Genomic DNA, 7,727 nt, shown 5'->3' with positions numbered 1-7,727 from the left:
CTTTCATATCTAAATTTTTATCTTGATCAAGTCCATCATAAGATGTATAATGGATATGATGGGACCTACCTATTAAATATATGAGTTTTACGTGTTTGTACCTTAGGTCAATAAAAAATCTTTGAAGAGTGAATTCAGTGGCATTAGGCACATAAAGAAGGTATAGGAAAAGATTAAAAAGGGGATTTAGATAGAATTAATTCCACTAATAAAACCTCATCTAAGGAAAAAAAAAGATGAAAGGTAAGGGAATGTTGAAATTGGGAGACAAAATCTTTTGGATTTAGTGGTAATGTCTTTGTTCTTTGCTTAGAAGTATGGCTGTAGAGTATTTCAACTCAAAAAGAGAGGGAGAAAAAAAGAAAAAGACAATGATAAGATCTGGATTGATGATGATCATGAGTGATTAGATGGTTTCCAGTGAATATCTTCTCTTCTTTTTGTAGGCACTACACTACACTAGTCTACCATCTTTAAACTCCTCAAAGCTCTACCCTTTGGACCTACTAACTCAGCTGTGAGCAGAGCACTATCAACATTAAACAAAGACTCATATTTTTTGGGTCATTCTAGCTAAACCAATCATACCATCACATGGAAATTCACTCACGTGACCAGGCATGTGATTGATAACTTAAAAATTTCTCTCTTTTTTTTTTTTTTTGTTGAATTATCTATCTACCTTAATTAACTAGGCTGCTATTGGAGTGTATACTATGTAAATATTTGCTTCTACTCGTAAGGCCTTAAGTTTGGTCATTATTTTCCCAAATTGAATTGATGGGTATGCATGTGAAGTCAAGTTGTAACCAGCTGCATCCTGCATCTCAATAAAGATTAAAAAGGGGTGGTTCAATTTTGGACTATATTCAATTTTTCCAAATGCATAGGTTTTGTTTGGGTTTTTTTTTTTTTTTTTTTTTTATGTTAAAATTATTCAAGCGGGCCTGATGTAGTAGTAAACGTGTAGTATATCCCATAAATCGATTAAGACTATGTTCGGCAATAATTTTTAAAGTAGTATATAATATTTTGAGTTTAGTCAAAATACTAGATCTCTTATTTATATTGTTTGATGGTATAGTATTTATATTAATGTTTAGAGAAAAAGCTTTAAAAATTAAGGAAACGTTTTGACCATGCAAGAAAATGATACTACTTTATGAAGCATTTTTATTTTAAATCACTATATAAACAACTAATTACTAACTGTTAATATCTAACAGTTAATAACTACTAAAATAAATGATAACTAATAAAATAATTAATAACTATTAGAATAGCTAATATTATTGAATAGAGCTTAAATGTTTGATTTATAAAGTTGACGGTGTAAGGAGGGTCTCACTTTACATGACTAGCATTTAAAGAGAATTAATCTTTCATTGATTGTAAACAAGAATGGAGGATACCTTGCCAAATGCACCTAAAAATCTGAAATGGGACAAAATTCATCAGTGATTTAATCAAAGTTGTCAGCCCATTAAGTCATTGGGAAATTTTATCGACATCATATTGTAATGTTAATTTGTATAGTCTATAGATAAAATAGCATCCTTAATTAAAGTTGACGGCCCATTAAGTCATTGGCGAAAGACATTATGCAGGCAGCAACTGCTGCATTTTCAATAATTTCCAACAGAATTATGACATGATATAAATAAGCCCACATTAATTACCTTTATAAAAAAGGATAATAATTCAGACTTATGATATGAAATGTAGTTAATTAACACATGATTAGATTTTGGGACCTCGTTTTAGTTGAAACCAGCCACTTAAAACCCTAATCACAATAAACAACGAGGGGTGAAGGGAGAGCCCTAGTAGGATCAAGAGTTATTACAAAAAGAAGAACAAAAACAAAAGCTATCATTTATGGAGTGGACCCAAAAGCATATAATTTGATGGAAAACAGAATTGGGGAAAGATGGGATACTTGGATTTCGATCTATCTATCTGCTTGATAGGAAACACACATTCCAGGCATGAAAGATATAACTATGAAGTGTGCAGTGCAAGACCCTTTTATCTAAATCTAATCCTGACAAAAAATATTTGAAATATATCTATTATTGTTATTATTATTATATGATTTTGACACAAAGGTAGGTGATGATGTTTTCGCACCACATGATGAGTATCTAATGGGTTGAGTTGGGCTGGGCGTCAATATCTCGCGTAATGCCAAACATAGTATTGAGCCTCTGCAATGTAAGGACTTCTTTGCATTTAAGTTTGCAAACTTTCCTTTTCATTCATGCTATGGAGGTGAGACAAGCTCTATTATTTCTAGCCAAAACCCATCTTCACGTGGTCCAATTGAAGACATCAGTTCATCTCAACCAACTATGGTCCTAAAGTTATGGGTCTAACTTTAATAAAATGAGAAGGGATGTAAAAAAAGGGTTCCAATCTAAGTTCTAGGATCAATATTAATTTTGTGCAAAGACCAAATCCAAGCAAATAATGCAATAGGTGAAGCTTTGGATTCAATGCCATACTTTGTGTGAATGTGTGTTAGAATGTCATGGCATTATATTTTTATAAATCTGAATCTTTCATACCCATACACACACAAAACAATGGAATAAAGAGAAAGGCTGATAATACAGAGAGATTGAATTAATGACAAAAAAATCAAACTAGGAAAACATCAAGAGAAAAGCCAAAGAAGGGAAGTTAATTGCAGAAACAACTGGAATGGGAGCAAAGAGTGACCCAGATGTGGGGTAGAAAGGCCTCGTCTTGTACCATGCACACAGTACATATACTGGATTTTAATGGGGGTAGGGACGTTTGTAGCTAACAATAGCAACTTTGCAAGCAGTGCAAATGATTTCTAGTCTTAGGCCTTAAGCGTCCCTTTTAACGGGCAGTAAGAAAGGGACATTGCTAGACTAGAATTTTCGTGTTCCCAAGCAGGGAGACTTGAGGCCATTTGAGAATTTAAGATTGGCAGCAAGTAACCATCTTGTCTATACATAATTACATATCAACCCTATCAAATTTTCAGAGATTTGTATGACTCGTCTGGTTAGATTTCAAGCAGTATACGTGGGGCGAGATAAATCTTTATAAGAGCTTCCATAGATCCACCAAAAGCCACCAGATGGATTAAATGATTGGACTAACAAGTCCTCACCAAACCCAGAAGCCGATCTACCTTTCCACTTATTGTTATGCTAGGAATGGGCTTGTAAATTTAGACTAAAATTGCTAACCCATTTTAGATTTTCAAATCCCAACCACAATAGTTCATGAGAATAAAGCCCATCTCTGGGTACCAAACAGACTAATGTTTTGTCCAATTTTGCATAACCAAGGCTTTCTTTCAACTTACAGGTGTGTATGAACCATTTATAACATAACAATGGAAAAAGTCAAATTTGTCTCTAAACTTTAAGGAGAGGATCAAATTTGTCCAAATCAAAGTTTCTGTCTATATCTGTCCATATCTTCCATTTTAGGGTCAAAAGGATGTTTTATTTATTAGATATTTATTATTTCATCATTTATAAGTTGTGTGTTCCATTTTGATGTTTTATGCAAGCATGGTGTAAATATAGGTGCATTATGCTACTTTTTGTTAGGGTTCCAATCTTCGCATTCAAAGTAGACCAAAATAGAGTAATGAAGAGCTTAGCATGAAGATCAATGACATCAAGGAAGCCCTTCAATTTGTGAGTTCAAAGGAGGGAGATGAAGCAATAGAAAGGAGTAGTAGGCTTAAAAAATGGAATTGTAATAGGAACAAGATTTTTTTTTTTCTTAAATTAGGAATTAGATTCTTGTTAGTTTAATGGGAATGCAAATTTTTTTCTTCTTTCATTTCTTTTAGTTGTAGGAGTTAAAGGTCATTGTAATCTCTATTTCCTTCCCCTCTCTTTGTATGTTAGATGAATGTTAGGATTTGCATTTATTTTGAGTTTTAACATTCTTTAAATTATATTTCAAGTAGAAATATGTCTAGGTTAGAGTTCTAATGTATTTTGAATTTTGTTTAGGTAGTAACATGTCCATGTTAGAATGGTAACATGAATTATATTTTAGGTTGAAATATGCCTAGGTTAGAATTCTAGTATGCTTTGAGTTCCCCCTTTAATGTGACTATGTTAGAATTCTATTGTATCTTGAACTCTATTTTAGATCCAACCATGATTAGAATAAGATTTTAACTTGAATAGATATCTCTCAAGTAGAAACATGATTAAGTTAAACTTCTAACATCTTTGAAACTCTATTTTGCCATGAGATCAAAAGTACTTAAAAATTGTTTGAAATTGGACTTTGCATGCAAATTGAACTTAGAAACATGTTAGCTATGGAAACAAAGTAACTAAGAGTAAACATTAAAATAGTTTAGCAACATGGCATGCTAAGGTTTGGAACCTGTATGCATGTGATTATGGTTGATCATGTGTTCAAGTGTCTTGTGTGCAGACATTTTGTCATAAAATTGCATGAATAAGAGAATTAATATTAGACCATAAGACATTTAATAATATGATTAAGTGGAGGTTGGCCCAATAAGTGTATTGGTAAGTCTAAGTGGAAAGAGTGCCTAACATTTTCCTTTCTTTATATCCACTATCTTGAACTTGTGTCGTTGAACTATGGTAATGAAGGATAGTGGATCTCTGCAAGATGTGCATAGCCACCAATCCTTCAATTTTATCTCGGTTATTTTTTGACTAGCAATTCTTGTCATTTATGTACCTTCATGGCATAGTCTCAAATACCGTAGTAGCGTTAGGGAAGATGGTGCTAAATAAGTTGGGGTCAATCGATGCTACTCACAGGGTAGAAACTGTAGCCATGGACTTTAGAACAATAGTATTGTTTAAGCAGAATTATATATAATTGGAACATTTTTTAATTTATTAATAGGAATAATTTTTAATAAATAATAATTTTATTTTTATAGATTTAGTGGCAAAAATCTTCACTAAGTACTTTTAGCGATAGTGTATCCGTTGTTAATACTTTGAGTGAAGAGAAACTTACATATAAAATCATTGCTAATAAATTAGCGACGATTTATCCGTCGCTAATACTTTCAGTAGCAAGAAGCAATTTTATATAAATTTACTACTAATAATTTTTATCGACAAGTTATTCATCGCTAATAATTTCAATAATAAGAAGATATTCAGTATAAATTCATAGCTAATAATTTTTAAGTCGTCTCTAAATTTATAAATAAATTTAATTTCTAATATTACTAAAATTAATATAAATTAAAATTTTAATATTATTTTAATAGTAATTATATTTATACTAAAAATCCTATTATAATTCTATATATACATTACAAGAAATTAAAAATTTAGCTACTAAAATTACCAACTATTTTAGGAGGATTTAGTTGGTAATTTCATTTACCGACTAAATACCGACTAAATACCAACTAAATGCATTTAGTACACTAATTAGATTGTAGGTAAAATTTACCTACTATCCTCTTTTAGTCAGTAAAATAAATACTATTTATTTAGTAAAATTTAATCAGTAATTTTTTACTATTCTACGTAAGTTAGTAATTACTAGCTAAATAAATAATAGATAATTTTTTATATTAATTTTATTTTAAATAATATAATTTAAAAACAAAATAATAAAAAACAATACTTATTATTTTATTTAGTAGATATTTTTATTTATTAATGAAAATAAATTACCAACTGAATAATTTTTTATATTAATTTTTATTTTAAATAATCTAATTAAGAATATATTAATTTTTTTATTTCGGCTGTTGCGGAGAAAGAACTTCACAAATTATATATACATATACATCACATTTTCAATTATTTACTTCATTAATTCATTTCACATTCAAAGTTGTCTGCCACTCTTGTCACTTGCGTATATATATAAATAATGAATTATTTAGCTATCATTTTCTCATCCTTTAACTTCACTTCCCAGCTAATTGAAATATGACACAACACAAATGATAGACACGATAAATGAATTGCTCATTGCTCAGGCGACAAAGTTGATTTCTGCTAGAAAATTTGGGCAGAATTGCAGCTTTCAGCAGCTGAAATATATACCTGATACTCTCTCCACAGAAAAATAGGATTAAAGATGTCCTGGAAGCATATGAACTGCACAAAAACATAGGTGATGTATTATATACCATTACATTTGCAAGAGCGAATGAAGTAAATATTGATTGGTGATAATATAAAAGGATGATTAATTCTTACACTAATTGAAGGGACATCTGGTCTTGACGTGGCAATGATTGGTGGGTTGTAATGCATTCACTTGAAAATAGTTCCTCTTATCGAATGGCTGGGATTGCATGATCTCATAGTTGCCTCCTGGCATCAAATTCATGTTTTGCTACTTCCTTTCGTTCTCAGCATTTGCAGGAACCCACAACCACTTGCCCCATAAAAGCAAATGATGATAAAGGAGAGAGAGAGAGAGTGAGAGAGATCAACCTTGGCTCGGAGAATCTGGTTATTGTTGTACAAATCAATTTCCTGCATATGGGATTATTTTTATTTGAAGAATCAAAGGCAAAGTATGTATATATAAATTGCATATTAAATAGTTTTCTTGTGCAATTTTGGTTGATAAAGAGCAATTTTGTTGGGAAACTCCATATCCTCAATAGCCATCCCAATTAAAACAAATTATCTTGATCATAAATATTCAACAAAAGAACGTGTGGGGAATATGAGAACAGAAGGAGTATACACTTTTCTGCATATACTCGATCTCTGTGAACGAAAGCTCATTTTGGAACATATTTTATAGAGGGAAAAAAGAGGAAAATTAGTGTTACTGGCTGTACAAGAGAGAGCAACAAAGAAAGAATACATTTTTTCTTCATCAAACATGTATCATATCAATAGTTCATGAGTTAAGTACCTTTTTGGACCGAATTCTACTGATTCTTTTCTCTATTCGTATCTCCAAGTTCTTAAGTTCTTTCACAGTCAAGGCTCCTAGAGACACACACAGCATATGCCTGAAAATATCATTGTTCAAAGAATATCCTTAGAGCAGAAGTCCATATAAAGAAATAATTGCTCAAGAATCCCCATGGAAAAAAAATGGAGATCACCATCAAGAGTTCAAGTTCAATTCTCACTAGGCGCTTAACAATTATTTCAATGTACCAACAAGGAAATTGGTAGGTAAATGATGAGTGTGCTCTAAATGCCATGGGACCCATAATAAGCACAAGACCCAAAAAGCAAGAAACCCAGCTAGTTTCACAACAGCAGCAGTTGCCCCGATAATTATTCATTCCAACACTTTTCATTAAACTTAGACGTCATTATCTGATGTTATGAATCCATATTATGGCACTTAGATGCCATTGTGAATCCATATGGTTGAAGCTTATAATCATGCTAGATGGCAAATTAAATCAGAGAATGATGCCCAATTATAAAATATGATGATCGAGTTTAATAATGTAATATAATATCCAAAACACCTAACTTTTACAATGGCAATTAAAAGAATGTTTAGGAAAGGAGGATGTCATACCTCAAATGCATTCTTCAAATGGTCAGGTTCCTGTTTAGATCATTGATAGCCTGGTTATATGCCCGCATCGGTGAAGATTGACTAGTCATTTGAATATGTAAAACCATATCAAATAGATTAAATCCCCAAAATCACTAGAAAGAACTTTCATATATTTGCCAAATTCCTAGTTTGCCAAGTTTTAAACCATAGTTGATAAGAACTTCCATACA

At 31.5% G+C, this 7,727-nt stretch overlaps 1 long non-coding RNA gene across 1 annotated transcript; it reads right to left on the bottom strand.

The window, feature by feature from the left end:
- Positions 1-5,803: 5,803 nt before the first annotated feature.
- LOC110643370 (uncharacterized) lies at positions 5,804-7,127 on the bottom strand. The gene is made up of 3 exons (XR_002492636.2): positions 6,889-7,127; positions 6,216-6,497; positions 5,804-6,113 (listed from the first exon to the last, which is right to left on the bottom strand). It is a non-coding gene; the product is annotated as an uncharacterized LOC110643370 (long non-coding RNA).
- Between the last annotated feature and the right edge of the window lie 600 nt (positions 7,128-7,727).

The sequence above is a fragment of the Hevea brasiliensis genome, unplaced genomic scaffold (assembly GCF_030052815.1).
Source record: "Hevea brasiliensis isolate MT/VB/25A 57/8 unplaced genomic scaffold, ASM3005281v1 Scaf497, whole genome shotgun sequence".
In the NCBI taxonomy this organism is placed as follows: domain Eukaryota; kingdom Viridiplantae; phylum Streptophyta; class Magnoliopsida; order Malpighiales; family Euphorbiaceae; genus Hevea; species Hevea brasiliensis.
Note: the sequence above shows the minus strand (reverse complement) of the source record. Positions and strands in the feature narration are given on the sequence as shown.